At 40.0% G+C, this 18924-nt stretch overlaps 1 protein-coding gene across 3 annotated transcripts in view; it reads right to left on the reverse strand.

The window, feature by feature from the left end:
* Nucleotides 1–18924, reverse strand: part of kank4 (KN motif and ankyrin repeat domains 4) — an 83110-nt gene that overhangs the window by 33154 nt on the left and 31032 nt on the right. The window lies entirely within an intron of this gene.

The following is an 18924-nucleotide window of genomic DNA, read 5'->3' on the forward strand; positions in this document are numbered from 1 at the left end:
CTCACACACACACACACACACACACATAGTAATCAACCACCACTTGATTGTGTATGTGTTGATAGTGCAGCAACTTTAAGTTTGTAGATGTGAGTGTGTGTAAAGATTTCCTGAAGTGCAAATGACCGCAAGGGAGACATGAAGCATAGCAGTCCTGTGTGTTTTAGTGCAAACTTTTTTGTGTAAGGGTCTGTGCTCATCCATGCATCTCCTGGTGTGTGCACGCAAGTGTGTTTCTGAGGTACGTGTGCATATATGTGTATTTTGCCTACGGGCACAAAGCCTGCCCTACAGTGAACTCCCACCGTGCACCAGTCTAATTATTACTGGAGGACTTAAAGTCAACCCCCACTGTTCTGCCACAGGGCCACATGAGGCCTGCTTTGACCAGGTCACGCTCCAAACGACATCAAAAGTGCTTTTTAGAAGCATCAAACTAGCCATGCTGAGGTATCATCTCTGTGAAATTTAAAGAGTAAACCCCCTAGTTAGCTCTGTCCATCGCAATCACAGAAAGCAGTCTAATGAGTAAACCCTTGCTAGCCCAGCTGGCTCTGTAGTGTAAATGAGGTAAATAATTAACAGCCTTTAAATAGGCTAACTGCCCAGGCTAATGGGTCCTATCTCTTATCTCGCTCCTGCACCGCTCCCTCAAACCACCAAAGCTAATTCCCCTCTAAGGGAGTGTGTGGAACCCATTTTAAAAGTAAACATTCACCCTAAAACAGCTCAGCAGCAAGCACGCAGCATCTGTAAAATATATCCTCCACACATGCCATGTGAGTGCAGAGATATACAGAGCACATGAAATATTCATATGACTATATGGCATAGCTGTAGCAATAGGCCTCTAAATAAAACCCATCTGAATGGATGTTTCCTGAGAAGGGTTCATTTTAAGTTGACACTTACACTGCCGATAGCCTAACTGCTAATTTGCACTTTAATTGTGTCATAAATTACTTTGTTTACTTTGATAATGCTGTTTGTAATGACTAAATAAGAGTAAGGGAAGCAGAACATGTGGGGATGTCTGTGAGTGTGTTGTGGAGTCAAATTGTAATGCTGATGAGCTAACAAGACCCCAGACAGAAAACATACAGTACAGCACATAGACAGGACTGTACAGTATGGTAACTTTGCTTTGTATTATGGATACACGGAATAGTGGAATCAAATACACATTAAATATGAAAATAAATATTATGTTGGACCTTCTGCCACAAACTTGTAACAACTTTTAGTATGCTTCTTGCTCAATTGATAAAAGAAGACGTGATTTTGACTTGCACAGAGAACCTTTGTCCAACACAAACTGAGACAATGTTTACATCTGCGGCTAAATCCTCCCCTCTCCCTAGGTGTCCAACAAACTGCATACAATCAGCTCAAATCCTTTCATCTAAAGCCGCAGACTGAAAGAGGGTGTAATGCGGCCTCGAGGGTTAAGCTTCCCTCTTGCCGATCACATGAACCTTCTCCTGTCAGGAGGGATCAGACCCCTAGGACTTCTAGAGTCTCACTCCTCTCTTGTCTTTTCTCTGTGTCGAGGTTAGACATTGTCCGTCCATCTCGCTTGTTCTTATATTAAAAGAAAAGAAAATGCTATGTCAAAATAGTGTGCACTGAAACAGGGAGTGCCTTTCTGCCTAAAGTTCAAGGAGCCCTTTTGTCTTGAGATGGAGAAGATGCAGTATGAAATCAAATGGTGGGTTGGTGCTGCACCCACAGTAACAGAGGGTATAGACTGACCCTCTCTATCATGGCAGAGGGATTCACATGACCACATGACCACATGACCGTGAGACCTGTGGGGAAATACCTCCTGAAAGGGTTTCCCAAAAGTCAAGGGCCTAAAAGGTGCCTAAAAGTTGGGTGAGGATGGAAATGAACTACTTTGTATGTCGTGTCTTTTGACCATTTCTCAAGGAGGAAATGATTATAGCTGTTCTGAACTGCCGAGCTCAAAGGCGGGGTGAAAAACTGGCCATGATAGAGAGGGGCAACATGCAATATTCGTTTTAATATGGGAATAACAGAAGACACTTTCGACCAACTTTCTCAAAGGCATTCATACTGTTGCACTTGTTTGTACATACAAAAAAATGCCGGAATAATTTGTGTAAAGAATGAAGAAAAAAAAGAGATTAAATGATACATGTATTTCCTGCATACTGTCTGGCTAAATTGTCGGATGCAGCCCCCCCTCCCCTCTGATCTGACAATGCTAAGGAGAAGGTTTGTTTAGGTTTAAGCACATAAATTAATTGGTTAGGTTTAGGGAAAGATCATGGTTTGGGTTAAAATACATAATTAGTTAGTTAGTTAGTTAGTTAGTTAGTTAGTTAGTTAGTTAAAGTAAGGGGGCCATTGTTGTCATAGTTACAATAACTATGTGGTTAAAGTGTTAAGGCTATGGAACGATTGTCGTCTTGCTTTAAAACCAATAACATTGACTGTCAGTTGGAAATGCTGTTAAATTCCACTGTTTTTTTGACCCCTTCACCCCTTGTTTTTCTATAATACGGTCTATAATAATCAGTCAGCTGATTTCTCCCTTTGCTCCCTTCATAATTACAAGAACAGGTGTAAGAGTTGTGGACAGTCAGGTGGCCGCTGAAAGTCGGGATCTTGGCGGACCGTAACCCTGGCTTCAGAGATCTTTACTGTAGTGTGTAAGTGTATTGTTGTGTCTTCTTGTTAAAATAACAACAGTCAGTGTTATGCAAAGTCTGGCACCACAGGATTCTGCAAATGTATGTGTTTGAATGTGTCTGGCGGTGTGTAAAAAAACTTAAAAAAACTGCTGCACTCCAGAGCTCATAAACATACAGCTCAGCATAACAGCTTGGAGTCATATGCAGAGTGTTTTTATAACTGGTAGTGGCAAAAGAAACACTGCAAAATCAAGTATTTGCAGAATGTAATTATATTTAATAGAAAGTGGCCACAGCCAGGCACTGTCACCACTCATCAGCAGCCTAAGTTTGGCTCCTACTAATTCTTCAACTCACCTCAAATCAGGTTACCTTTGCATGCATGTTTTTAAATTATCCCAATTCTGGGAATAGCAGTTAATGTAATTGTTCATTATACTTAAGGAATACACTCCTGTTAATCATTTTAAATGCTAGCTGTGTCTCGTAACATAATTTGGTGTGCTATTGTTACAGTTTCAGAACACTGGCAGCTTGAGATTTATGCCAAGTCTCGCAACACACAATTATCTGTGCAAGTGTAGCCTGCAGTATGTGTGTGCATGTGTGTGAGAGGGTGCAAGTGCAAAAACCCCAAACTGTTTTTACTGGCAAAGCTCACAGCTCTCAAGCAACATCAAATCCAACAGCTTGAAGCCTTCTGGAAAAAAAAAGTTTTAGTCTCAAAATGAACTAAATACGAAGGCACAAAAATGGTATAAAATGTAATTAACTCACAAATGTTCAATTTTAGTTTGGAAATCTTCTGTTTTGTCTGTGCAATGACACTCTGGCGCAGACAATTTGCTCTCAATTTATTCCTTAAAGGTGCACTCCCATTTGCCAAATGCAACTGTGGTTGTGTTTTCTAATTAAAGTTCAGAGTTGTGTTTTAAATTTCACGTCTTTCTTTCTTCATCCAGTACCAGTAATGTGTAATCATTCATAAATGAGACCATGTTTTGCTTTCGGATACATAACATTTCAGTTAAATCCTATTTGGCAATACATCAATGTTTGGGCTTGCCATTCTTTTCATAGTTTTACAGTGTTCCTCGTTAATCAAGCAAAATACTGTATATGTTTTGAACAGATATTTCTTTTCATGATTTACAATATGTAGCAAATATGTTGGCTGACCACATCTGTCAAACTGATTTTAACTTATATGGCATTATGTTTTCAATGTTTGAAATATGTGTTGTGTATTATTGAAGCCATACATCATTACTTGGATACACACACAGTATCAAATATCTCTTCTTGGACGTAAAAAGGTCCAGCTCAAGACCATATATAGTCCAGACTAACCATGCACCACCGACTGATGATATCATTGGCAAACACCCCTGACAAAAAGAATGTGTGCTACATTTTTTGTCATTCCTGCAAGGAAGATGCATATAAAGACAGGGAGATAAGGATAATACTTGAAACACGCCTGCCTGCACATTCTTCTCTGATGAATGTGTAAGCCCCCCCCAAAAAAAAAAATCTTTTCAGTTATGTGTGTAGGTGAGTGTTGGTTTTCTTTGCTGAAAGAAATTTTAATTTTTCTTTAGTCTGTCGCCCAACAGGTAAATTAGTTAGTTAGTGAAAGTGTTGGGATATAAAAGCATCAAACATGCATTTAAATGAATGAGATAACAGTTTATCCAGTTGTTCCTCTCCCGTGTTTGCACAGCACCGTTACATTTTATGTACAGGATGCTGGACTTCCCGGAAGTTATTGTAAACTATCATTATGACTGGATCTATTGAGAATAGTTTTTTATCTACAGGTTGTGATGCATGATGGCTTATTGGCTTATGTCAAATAAAAGTCTTTTGATCCAGTATCCTATACTAAGATGGTTTTAAGATGGAAAAAACAGTGAATCTAGCTATGACCAGGATATTCTACTGAGAATGTGTGTGTGTGTGTGTGTGTGTGTGTGTGTGTGTGTGTGTGTGTGTGTGTGTATGCGCGCTGAGGAAGGCCAGTTGCTGATAAGGCTTCCAGGCAGGGAAAAGACTGTTTATACATTGAAACAGACGCCCACTGAACGGATCACAGTACACACCTCATTGCACAGGTCAAGTAGAAATTACCTAAACTATGGTGAGCGCTGTGTGTGTGTGTGTGTGTGTGTGTGTGTGTGTGTGTGTGTGTGTGTGTGTGTGTGTGTGTGTGTGTGTGTGTGCATGTGAAAACAAAGTGATAGAGAGAGAAACAGATTGAAGACTTTCTTGTATGTTTGCATACTGTACATGTATACAGTAGTGACACAATGCATTGAGTATACAAAAACTGTGTGCCACCCTCTTTTCCTCTTATATCACAGTATTATCGCATGTCCAAATTCAATAATTTCTCATTCTACATCTCTCTCTCTCTCTCTCTCTCTTGCTCTCTCTCTCTCCTCTACACGTAGGTGTAGTCATTATGTAAATATGCAGGATGACAGGGAGGAAAAATGAATGCAGAGAACAAAGACCAGACAACAGGGAAACAGATTGGACACAATAAAGATAGACACAATAGTTGTGGCTACATTCCTGCTATGTACGTCTCTCTTGCTTCTATATGCATTCAGACTTGACCAGATGCTTTCCTTTGTATTTCATAATGTCACATTTCCCTGGTTTGTCCTGTCGTTTCTCATTGGAGCCCCAGAGAAGTCACTATAACCCACAAATACAACTAAACATTACAATGTGTCATTCTAGCTGCCACAGAGTGGCTTGTTTTGAAAGAGGAGCAGAGAGAAAATGCATCTGTACTATGCTCAATAGTGTGCATAACAACAACTTTGGTGCTTTTTCACTGTGTGAATACTCAAAGAAACTGCAATACAGTAGCAAACTACAGCCAAACACTTGCAATAATTAATTATATATAATATAATAATAATAATAATAATAATATAATTAATAATAATTTGTTTTTGATGAAAACGTGCATCAGCCGTCAGGAATTTAATCTGGGCAATTTTTTAGCCTTTCCATCAGGTGTGAAACAATACATCCGCTTCAGCTCAAACACAATGTGATCAGCTTTTATTGATTTCTGATAAAGCACTTTCCAGCAGGTGATGGCAGGAGTGGAACTTCAGCATTCGTTTCTCATTGTCTTCCTAAAGAAGATCTTATCACTCAGTGTCACTCAATCTGATCTCAGTGACTTTTATCTTATCTCAATCTCTGTCTTTCTAAAGTGGTGATCTGGTTTGGAAGGACAGACACAAACTGTAAATGAAATGAAAAAAACAAAGAAAACAACAAAGAGGGTGCATAGACCTCAGAAAAAAAGTATTTGAGGACAGACAGAAACAGAGGAAGAGAAACGGAGAGAGAGTTTTAACATTAAGTGTGTGTAAAGCATGGCTAAGCAATAACCTGATTGTGGTCTGCTCTCTCCCACAGACAGCCTCTTCCTGTAGGGCTGAACTCTGCTGACCTGTGGGGGCGAGACACTACACAGACTACAGCCTGGGCTCTAATATCACTAATAATCACTACAGCCAAGAAATCACAGCTAGAGAGCACTGAGGGAGTGGAACAAAGACGAGAGATAGTGTTTATGTGCCGGTTATTTTATCAATGTTTTACTGCGCGCTATATCTTATTATTATTATAGCTTAGTATTTCTCTCTTTGTTGCCATATCTTGCTGTGTTTATTCCCGACTATGAATCACCCCTGAAGCCACTGAAGCCTAAACAATGACCAGAGTAGACAGCCAATGAGTTGTAAGCCATACATGTAAACAAATGCAATGATACTGCATACAGGCAATGGGAAACAGTGGCTCTGTACTGGAGATCAAAAGAGTCCTGCTGTTGACTACATTACCACATGATGATAGTCGACTGCGATTGATTACCTCGAGTAAATCTGCAAGTGCAGGTAGTTAGGTCAGCTAGCATAATGCTGCGTTCATGCCACCTGGGAATAACAGAGACCGCCCCCGTGATTGCGTTGTTTTTCCGACTGCCAGCGTTCACGTGGCCGGGATTGCATGACTGCCACCAACGGTTGGCCGTAGCCTAGAGCATCAGGTGTCTGAAAACATTGAAGCCACAATAACAAAAGATTTGCTGCTGTTTTCTTATACGAGCATAGAAACAGCACATGGACAGGTGTTTGTTTGTGTTATCTGCAGGACAACGAATGGGAAAGGACACGGATAAAGTGTTGTTTTTTATACATTAGCCTATTTATGAATAATTTGAAACATGTTATGTCTGTGTATGTTTCTTGGCAGAGGCATTTGTCCACAATAAACAGTTTATTGTCATTGAAATATGTTGAAGTGAACCAAAGTCGCCTCCATCAAACGTCAGTTGTCAAAAACGCGTCACCAACTGGGAAACTCGGTTAGCAAAATCTAGCCCGAGTTTCCCACCTCTGATTCCCACAGGAAGGGACGTGAATGATGACGTTTTCACTCGGAAAAATGTTTTTCCGATGTCTATGAACGCAGCATTTGTGACGCGAAGCTCGCTACAGTAGCTGCATGGATTTCTAGGGAACTACTTTATGTGTTTACTTTGATCTGACTCACAGATACAAGTGTTTGAGATGTAAATGTAGGTTTTTTTGTAAAAAAAAAGAGGCTTGCACTCTTGCCCAGCTTTTTGGGGGAGTCCATGTTTTCCAAATCAAACGATGTAGGATTGAGCGATTTGATGATATATACCATAAGACAAAATTTGTCAGCCATCAGAGATTTTGCCATACCATTTATGTTGTGTGAGCTATCCCTATAATATCTGTGGGTGTATTTATGGTTTTACTGGATTTTTGTATGATTATCAATGTGTTGAAGTGGCTGGATTTGTCCGGTATTTCATTTGCTAAATGAACCGAACCGAATGAACACGACATTATTATCTGGATATTTTACCTTTAACAGTTTCTAAATTGATTTTCCAGAAAATATACTATGTTACAATATATATTATAACAATATAAAATTACATATACAGTAATAGATGTTATTCATTTCGCTCATTCCTAAACAGACTTTATGAGTAACATGGCCGACGTTTATCTATAATAGTAGATAAAAATAACACCCACAAAATTCCCTTTTCAAATAATTTAAAAGGGGAAACAAACACAAAGCTGCTGGATTAAGCCCAAATGGTTGGTTAAAGCATATTCACGTTGTCCACTGATTTCTTTACATTTTTCCAACTATCTCCAGGCACATCTCAGGTTAACTCTGTGCCACACTGTACAAGTGGGTAACAGCGGTGTTAACCAGGAAGCTGCCTCGGCTCTCTCAGCACAGGCAATTTGTTGAGTCTGACGGGAAGCTACATGGGGTCGCAACCTTGTCTGAACAATTCCCAGGAATCTCTCCTTACATAAGTAAAAATGGGAGGAGGGAGCGATGCGTTGTAGGTCAGAGGTGTGTTGATGCTTAAAGGGGTTAAATCTATTCGGTGTGTTCATGCTGTGAGAGTAATGTATTACATGTGAAAAGATTTGACAGATACGACAACAAAATTGAATGATCACTAAGAACAGGCCTCACAGAAATCAGATGTGAGCCTTAATCATAGAGTAAAGAGGTTTAAAGATAAACAGTTCACACAACATATACTCATCTCACTCCTCCTCTGGACCACTGAGTATTGCTCACACAAAGCAGAGCCATCTTTATCTGCCCTAGGGGAGTCCTTTGTGTGAGTGTAATGTTTTCCTTTGAGTTAAAAAAGGAAAGCCGCAAGATGGCATGTACAGAAATCTTTAGAATTCAAACAAAATGCTGTAAATTTTTAAAACTGGGGCCACATGTTGGGAATGGCTTAGGGGATTTGCATAATTGCTGATAACAATGGAAATAATTTCTTTGGGTAAATAAACTGTCTTTTGAGGGAATTTGTTCCTGGTCTGGATCCAGTTACAAGCTAACAAAGGAATGTGGACTCAGGCTTTTTACTCCTACTCAGTGTTTTTTTTATACTCAAGAGGAGAGGAGACATTATCAGGAAAGATGAGGTAAAACTGTAGAAAACCAGAAGGAGCTCTAGAAGGAGGCCGCGCTGGTGACTCAGCTGGCTGAGCTTCTACCATGTGCTTCTGAAATCAAGGGTTCAAGTCTGGCTCACAGCCCTCACACCCGCTCTCTTATCTTTCCTGACACTCTCGATGGTTCCCTGTCTTAACAAGCATGGGTGTCAAACTAATCTGGAATATGAAGTGAAACCAAAGGAGAGAGGTTTGTTTATTGGAATTGTAGAGCAACAGCTGCCTGCGGCTACAAAGAAGAGAGGGCTGAACCCTTTCATTTCTTCAACCTGCTTCTCTCTCCACCTGTATTTCTTTCTGTGCGTTTCTTCTCTTTTTCCATTATCTGTCTCGCCACACTGGGAAGCACACTAAACACAGCAGAGCGCTGCAGGCAGAAGGACTGCACAAAGTGCAGCAGCGGGATGTTGGACAGGCCTGAGGAACGAGGCCCCGCTGGGTTCCACACCATAGATGTTCTTTATGTACGGGGATATTCTAATGGTGCAAATAAAGAAATGGCTGAGGCTGAAGGAGCAGAAAGAAGAAAGTGGCAGATAAGAATGATTTAGGAAAGATTGAAAAAAGGCATATCAAACAGCTGAAATACAGAGAGAAAAAGGGAAACAAAATGGGCTGACATATAATTGAGTGGAGAGCTGGAGAGTACAAAATGGAGGAGGCTATCATAGCTTATTAACTTGGCAAAAAGAACCACCGCAGTGTCAATAAATCACAGGCAATATGGCTGCAAAGCCACCATCACCAGCAGCTGTATCTAAATAAAATGTAATATCTTTCACTTGTTAAAGAACTACTAAAAACACCGTACAGAACTCAACACAAGCTATTTAAGATATTTACTGTATATTGTGTGACTGCATGTCTTGCAGAGGGGTTAAGCATCTTGAAATAATGCGTAAACATTCCCAAATTGGAATAACAAGGTTTTTGCTTCCTATTCTGCCAATAATTGCGTACCCAATACGAACCAAGTGTAACTAGCACTGCCTATTTCGCAAAGATGTGCAGATTAACTTTAGTGCCACTTTCGGATGTGATCGTGTCATTAATCACAGTGAGAGTTGGGGATGATGGGAAACATGAGTGGACAAGCAATTAGGACATTTTGAGAGAAGAGAATCGAGGAATATCAGTCAGATGAAATAGGGAAACACAAGGAGCTTGAAGAGAGGAGATAAAACCACATACTAAAGAGGGACAGGAAAGCGAAATGACAGGCAGACAAGATGCTGATGAGGTGTTATTGATTATTGGACATGACTGTAGTACACAGTTTGGACTCATTTTGACAAAAGGGCATTTAATTTTCTTTCCGTCTTGCTGCCAGCCAAGATAAATTATTAGCTGGGTTGTCAGCATGCATACTTTGTATTTTCTCGAGGATTTAAAGGGGGCTCATTTCTGAGGAGAGTGCTGCTCCCCTGCTCTTTTTGTCTTTCTGATCACGTCCCTGCAATCAGTTTAATTAAACCAAAGTTTTTTTTAAGTGCTTTAGATCTTGCGCTGTAAGCATTTTCACTGGGTCCTGCTCAATCATCGCCAAGCCCTGTTGCAAAATTTAGCTACTTGATTTTCATATCGACAGCTCTCTAGTTTGCTTACCCCATGGTACTGGAGAGATCTGTCTGTCTGTCTGTCTGTCTGTCTGTCTGTCTGTCTGTCTGTCTGTCAGCTGCCGTATAAGTGGGTGGATGCAGTTGAAAGAAATGCACACCACACACAAACACAAATGAGTAGACACACAAATAGCACAAGTAACCCATATTTACTGCAGCTTGAGAGCATGCAGTACCTGCACAAATGAGAGGAACACACACACAGATGCACTCACAGATGTTGAGGATCTGGGCCAATGGGGACATCATTTCAACCTCCCAATCTCCTTTTTTCAATTTAGATGAATCCCAAAATCTCATCGACCCCAAATCTATTAAAAAAAATGTCTTATGGGGGGGTAGCTGCTTCTGTGTAGCTAAACCCCAGTTCAACTCACCTCATTCAGTCTCTCACTGTTCTAATAGAAGCCATCTATCACTGCAGTAACAATGGGGGGAGCTGGGAATAAGTAAGTAACTCAGTTCCTACCAGAGAACAGACCAAAGGCGTTATCCCTTCTTAAAGACAGAAAGAGAATGAGCGAGAGGGAGAGAGAGAGAGAGAGAGAGAGAGAGAGAAGAATAAGAAGGTTGAGACAATGTTAAAGTAACCTCTCCATGTTTATGTGGAAAACTCCCAGCACTCCCAGTTTCTTGATGCCAAAGCAAGTATTTCACAGCAGAGACAAGGGTCTGAGACAATGGCTCGCCATTTAGCTATAAACATGCCAGGCGATCTTTTCCAAGCAAGTGCTATACGCATATCCGATTAGATAAAGGTTGAGGGCTTGACGCATACTGACCACTGGCACTGCCAAACGTGTTGTAGCCAGTGGAATGCTGTCTGCCACCGTATTGCTCTTACAGTATGATAAAATGCCATGAATTTCTATCACTCTCTATATATTTATTATAATAGGAAATGATTGCTGTGGGGAAGTTGAGTAAATGCAGTAGAATGAGAAAGCAAACAGGCATATCGAGTTGTGAGCTGGGAGGAGCTGCTGGTTCCAGGTGTGTTTTTTACCAGTTCATTTTAATAATATGCTCAACATTCCTCATCATAGAAACTGATAAGTATCCTGGATAATTTAACACTACTATAGGTTTGCATTACTTTGTTTCTGAGGAGTCCCCTGATCTTCTCGGGGTTATTAAGTATAACTGATGGTCAACTGTGTCCAATGACAGTCCAAAAACAATATGTTGACAATATTTAACTATAAAAATAACTTGTGCATAACAAGTTGTCCTTCCCTATGAATTGATAGTCTTAATTTTGCATAGATTTGCATAAAACATATATTTTGATATAATTTTAAAGAACTACACATATTATTAACCTTACCTGTAAAACAGAGATTATATTCATAATCTGGTAGGCAGTCTGAGATAAACGTAAATGGTTTTTGAGGATTTTGCCATATATCCGCATGACTCAACGGAGACGCTCAGCCAATTAGTATTTTCATTTTATGCCTGTTTATTTTCTGTTACTCATTCATTTTCTAAATCTGTTTCTAATATTTAGTTTGAAAGCAGTGCTGCTCTGCTGCTGGTTTGTTTTTGCTAATTGCTTGACATCGAGATCTCCATATATTGACTTAATGGGGCCTGGAATAAAATGAATTTAGGAGATTCATTGTACGTCCACTGAGAGGTATATTTGTTACAATGTCATTTTTGAAAAATGTAAACAGCACACCTTTAGTAATTTAACATCCAGGTAGAAACCCTTAAAGCCTACTACACACCGAACCGATAATCGGCCGTCAGACAGTCTGGCGAGGTCAGTGACTCGAGTCTGTTCGGTGTGTTCCGTGCCGTCGTCCGTCCGAGGGGCCGTCGGCCTTCATTTTGGCCGATTTGACATGTATAATCGGTGGGGCAGGCACTGCCGGCAGTCAGACTCAAATGACCCATCTGATTGGTAGAGTGCTAACCCAGAAACGGGGAGTGGAATGAGCGTGACTAGAGTCTTCCAAAATTTGATGAAAATCTTTTAAACTGACCTTTGTCAATCTCAACTGAAGAACTCAGCAACTGCATGGCCTATTTCTCGCTTAAAATGTTTTCAGAAACACGTTTCGGCTATTTTAGTACAATATGAGATCGTATTCTGAACAAGCCGCCATGACAGTCTGTCTTTGAATTTTCGGAGAAACCAGACCCACGCGACGCGTTCGTCCAATCAGCTGCCGGTTTTCATTTTTGGGCGACAATACAGATTAGCGCCGCCTGCTGTTATGGAGACGTATTACGTCTCGTCGCTTTGGTGTGTTGCGAGGCACTTTTTTGACCAACTCGGGTAGACTGATCAGTCCAACTGCCTTTTCTGCCGAGGGTTGGCCATCTGGTCTGTGTGTCTGGGCCTTAACTCTGTGTCGTGTAAGTGTAAACAAACCCAAGTCTTACTCTAATCTCCTTCTCACTTTTTCCTAAGGAGCAGAAAATAACCTTCCCAACTCTGTAGCACCCGGCTGTGGCTTTGAAGTACTATTTTTTCTCACCTCGTTAACCAACTCCCACTCTTTTAATCATCAGCCCCTTTCTGCTTTGCCGTGAGCAAAATCGAAAATCTGAAAATAAAACATCTCAGCCTGTGTCATGTAGCGTGAAATATGATAATGTATGTAAGAAAAACGTTTTCTCAGGGGAAAATTGATTTTCCCCTTGGTTGCTACTTTGGCATATCCATCACTTTTGGTCAGAGGGTTGTAGCTGCATTTGTTAAATCTGGGATATTTCTTTTTTATTGGCAACTTTTAGGCATGTTGGGGAGACTAAACACGTTCCCATTTAATTTACTGGAAAAAAAAAAATGTGTACAGTCAGTCATTTGTTGTAGCAACACCTTCTGTAATATACATGAGTTTTAGACATTTGTTGACATTGATAGTGAGAGCCTGAAAAACACTGGGCCAATGCCAGAAAGATATACATATTACAAGAACAGAGACCGGATTCAATTTAGGATGATTGATGAGGTTATCAGAAACCGGAGATTGAAACTATCAAACCTCATCAACCTATTCTTCCTGCTGATTCCACACGTCTGTATCCACTTTTGTCTTCCTAAAAACAGCAGTTTTTTCAGTTTCACAGCTTATAAAAACTTAGTTATGGGTTCTTCACCATGTTGGTAGTGCATCCCATCACACAGCAGCTTTTAGGAATGTTGCTGTTGTTTGACAGAATTGACGAGGAGGCACCTTCACGCAATACAAGTCAATGGAGAGCAGAGAGTTGTTTTTCCCTCCGGTGGGGGGTGGGACTTAAATGCGCTCAGTCTCTATTCCATAAATTGTTAACTATTAAGCATCTTTACCGTCATCAATCGCTGTCACTGTCCTTGCACTCACTTACATAAATCTGTAGTAATAATAATAATAATAATGCATTTTATTTATATAGAGCTTTTTGCAACACTCAGACACTTCACAGAGTTTTTAAACGGAAATAAACTATGAAAATGTACACACTAAAATACACACATTAATCAAACATTAAAATCAGTTCTAAAAAGGTGAGTTTTGACTTGTGATTTGAACATGGACAGATTGGTGCAGTCGCAGATGTGTTTGGGGAGAGAGTTCCAGAGGGTGGAGGCAGCTAGAGAGAAGGCTCTGTTGCCCCAGGTCCAGCGTTTGGTAGTTATAGAAACTAATATTAACAAAAAATGTCTGTCAAACTGTCAATCTTCATAGATATTAATGGAGAGGGAAATCCAGACCGCAACTTCTGTTTCTTATTTTGTGTTTATTGGCGAATCGCAAACCAGTGTGTACTGTCACCTAACTACTGTATCGGAGTGGGTAGATTCATGACATGAAATCGTTTGAATAGTGATTGGTTAAAAAGGAATTATTATTTTTCTAATCCTGTCTCCATAATACAGTGTAACCCATCAACCCTCTTCTGAGTTTCCTGGATCCTTGACCTATATTCAATAATGCTTTTTAAATCCATTCCTGCCCTGCCTCATAGACTTTATCTGTCAGTGTCTCCCTCTCTGAATTACATTTAGTACAGTGCATAATAATGTGTTTAACATCTTCCCCCGGGATTTACACCACTGAAAAAAACATTTGCAGCACTTTTTCCCATAAAATATAGCGTTGACTTAAAACCTGCTTGTACAATCCTTAGCCGTGTAAAGATCATCTCTTCTCGCCAATTACTATACCCTCCTCTATATTAAGACTTCTGTATTCTACAGTAATGTCTGCCTTTATTGTCTGAATCCCGTTCCTCACCTGGACTGCACCTTTAATGTTGTTATCCTTTTTAATTAAGCAATAGAGTTTAGTGGCCTAACATACCAGCCTGAGCAGAGGTCTAATCAGCCAGAATAAATGAAAACACCTGTGCAGGTCTTTAGGGCCTTTAAATGGGTCACACTCAGTAGCACAGGTGGTGCTTGTTGAGCTAATTGCTGGTTCAGACTTAATAATGCATGAGTGAAGAAAGGGACAAAACAGCAACATACCAGTTCAAAATAAAAAATATTTCTTCTGATCCACAGCTTACAAGCTCTGTAAACTTACTTACAATGCAGTCTAATATTGTCGTCTCTCCCTCTGTGACTCTAGCTGGTCTCTTCTCCTTCTCATCTTTTAATTTTATCATGACACCTGATCTCTTCTTTTGTCCTGATAAAGCTCACTGCCCGCTGCAGAGTGTCTTTCTTTCTATACATCCACTGTCTGGCACTTAAACCACTCACAGCACTCACTTAAATCTCATAATTATTGTATGGGTATTTTCTGAGTCATTTGATGGTGCCGAGGCACACAGCATTACAAGCACATGGTGCAGTTACAGTGTATCACTGAGAGGCCCAATTTATTTGTGTTCAGGCTGGCTTAGCTTTTGGCCAATTTATCTCCTGGGGTCCGTTTCACAAAGCAGGTTTAGTGAAAACTCTGAGTTTGTTAACCCTGAGATGAGGGAACTCTGGGTTTTCTGTTTCAGAAAGAGAGGTAACTTAACCTCAGAGTCAGCTACTATGGTAACTGAGTCTGTGAACCTAACCTGGTCGGGAGCAGGTTTTCTTCAAGAAACCTTGAGTTTCTCTCAGTCTCCTCCCTCTGACACAGCACTCTCTCATTTCCTCATTCATTCATTCAGTCTGTATCAGGCACATTTTAGCACAGTTTGTTACTGTATCTGCATGAATAAAAAATGCATAAATCAGTTATGTAGCTTACATAACCTTATCCGTCCTCATACCACTAACATCACCCATCGTGGACATGCTCTACATCCCAGTAGATTATTTGTGTCGCACAGTTTTCTTTACAACATCGGTAATGTATAGCAAAGCGCCGTCAGAAGAGTGACTCACTCTGAAACATGTTTTAAACATTTTTGTAATGTTCCCTGGACACAAACCAATATTAAAAAGGAGTTCCACAGTATTGCAGGTAAATGATGTAAACCCTTTGAAATAAAAGATTATGAATTATAATTCTGTTGGTGCTGCAGCCTCAGAATAGGATTAGTAGGCCTAGGACTTTTTCGCCTGCAGTACTGCACCTAAATGAAATAGATTATAGGTTCAATACCATTTCAACAGTAATGCGCATGAGTATTTCCGCCGACCCGTTTGTTTGTGGTTGTTGCCATGGTGAATCGTAGTATCGTGGCTCCATTCATGCTGCCTTTTTATTGTGGTGGTGCACGCGCGTGAACCTACTCTGAGTTGATTGAACCAACTCATATCAGCTGTTCTGGAACCGAAAACTCAGAGTTTCCTATCTCAGGGTAAATCAACTCAGACATCAGGGTTACACTCAGAGTTTGTTAAACCTCCTTCCTGAAACGGACCCCTGGTCACAGCAACAAGAAGAGGAGGGAAAATATCGATCAGTGCTTTCTTAACACCAGTGTATGAGGCAGCTGTTAGAAGTTCAGTCAAACGTAACAGTGGTGTAACTATCAAGAAGTTTGGAAGATGTTGAAAGTCTCCTGTTCAGTTTGTGTTAACAATGAGACTGCACAAGTGGAAAGTAGCTCTTAACAGGCTAGACAAGGCATAAGGGTTGGTGAACTTGTATATATACATAGTGCACTAATCTCAGTTTGGTTCTAATTTAAGGTTTCAGAGGTCAGACAGTCCCATGAAATCCATCCATGATCCCTGAACAGATCATATGTAAATTCCATGTTAATGGAGACGAAGAGCCGAGGCATTAATTCCAAGGACAGCTTTTATTCTGCTGTAAACCAAAGAGAAAGACACACAGATAGCTGGACTAAGAGAGGAAGGAGGGTGTATTCCCTGAGCAGGGGAGAGATATCAAATGAAATCCGTCTTCCACTCCTCTCCTTACCGCCTTCTACTCTTTACTCCAAGGAGAAATAAGACAGAAGAAAAAAAAAGGGTTGTCAAGGTCACTTTGCTTCTCCCTTTCTCTCCCCCTCTTAATCATTCACACGCAATCAACTACATACACATGAATGTATATTCTCAGAGGACGAAGGATAGACATCATTTCCCCTGATAGCAGTCTTGCTTAATTAGTTACTGCAGCGGTCATGACTAATCGTTGGGTTGCTACATACACAAGCACCCAGAAGATACCCATTAGGATACTCTGTTGCTTTACACAAAGCAACATGAAGGATTTTAAACATCAGTCATCGCGATTTAGCAAATATATGCGATGGTACATAAAACTAAGGACACTCGGAGAGCGCAGACCTCCGCCAAAGCATGCCTTACAATGTTAATGCAGTGTGAATTTTCCCAGTCTGGAACTAATATTTCCAATTATTCTGACACCACTTGAATGCAGCAAAAATGCCATCTCGCAATGTTAACCAAAGTGAAAAATAAATAATTTGTATTTTGTGTAAAAACAGCATAGTGTAAAAGAGTACTTTTGATACTTAAAGTACATTTTGCCGGTAATACTTCTGTACTTTTACCCTAGCTACATTTTGAATTCAGGACTTTTATTTGTAATGAAGTATTTTAACATCAATGTATTAATACTTTTACTTCAGTAAAGGAACTGAGTACATCTTCCACCACTGATTCTGAGTAACTGTTAAATGATGGTAACTGTTATGTTAGTTACTATTTTTCTTTTACTTATGAGGACTCTGTGAATGTTGACTAGATTAATTACTGTTGTGCATACTGTATATGATGCTACTATCACAATATGATTCAGATGAAAGACAAACAATAATAATGAGTTATTGCCTAGCATTAATCACCTAAATCAAACTCAAAGTAGACAGTACAATCACAGAACACAGAAGTTAAAGCACAAAGCACGAGGAAAAAGGTTAAAGGTCAATGAAAAGATGGTTGCAGATGATGAACCCAGAATTTAAAACTGCATGTACACTCACACATTATATATTGATACATATTATAATAGTGGAAAAAATGGCTTAGGGACTGTTCGTTATTTATTTCAGGGGCCACCGGAGGAGTTTTGGGATCTTCAGTCAAAATAGACCCTCCCTTCACTAGCAATACATTTTCAATGACCCTCCAAAATGATATGGAAAAAAGGGTTGACCCTCCTCAACAATTTATTGATGCCTTCTGTACTGGTTTGCACTTGGCAAAGACATACAGATAGCCATTGTTTTTTAACAGCCATGACATATGTGACTAAACCTCTGCATTCTCATCATACGCATCACACTCCACTGTTATGGTGTGGTGGCAATTTCAGTAGATTTACTCACTAACATTGTTGTGGAAACACAATAAATATGGAAACTATATGCACACTTCCTGCATTACTGCATTACTTCAAATACTAAGTTACTCATCTAGTAAACTAGTATTCACATGAAATAAAACAATAAAACATTGAGACCATTCAGCAAAGCACACTGGGTAATAACAAATTCAACACTGGTTGCTATGGACTCGTCACTAGGCTTCCTCAGTCATTGTATATTTCGGCATATAGGTAAAGCTGCCAAAGCTGAACATTATCCAAAACTCCATTTCTCAGACGAGTGTCAATTTGGGAGCTTGCATGCTACCACTCCTTCCTTCTCAAAAGCCTTGAAAAGGCTGTCGTTTATATATATATATATATATATATATATATATATATATATAATATCACCGGGACCGAAAGGATATTTGAGTCGGGTATGGCTGCAGCCTGGAGACCTCCCGTCTCATGCCCTCCCAGCTTGGTGCAGTCCGCAAGCTTTGACTTTTCAAAATAAAAGCTTGCGTCTGATCCGTTGTGTTGTCGTACGGTGTTTTGGATGTTTTTGAACTAAACAGTATGGCAATCATGCTAATGAATAAAATTATTTTTCATCAGATGTCTTAGTTACAACACGATGGAGCTAGCAAAGCAGTTTTGTGTTTATATGCGCGAGCGGGATTTATTCAGTTTGGGAAATCCCACGCTCTCTAAAGCTACATTTCAAATTGTCTGGCTGACTAAATAGGGAGGGACCCATCTGCTAGCGATAGGGGCCGAGACTGAGAGAGCTACACGGAGCTACATGGATAAATATGCACCAAACAAGCCACTTTGAAATGTTGCTGTTTTCATGAATACAAAAGTTGGGTGATCCCCCCCTAAATTAAAAACATTTGGATGACCCTCCCCTCAACAA

Source organism: Sander vitreus, chromosome 9 (genome assembly GCF_031162955.1).
Source record: "Sander vitreus isolate 19-12246 chromosome 9, sanVit1, whole genome shotgun sequence".
NCBI classification, from domain to species: Eukaryota; Metazoa; Chordata; class Actinopteri; order Perciformes; family Percidae; genus Sander; species Sander vitreus.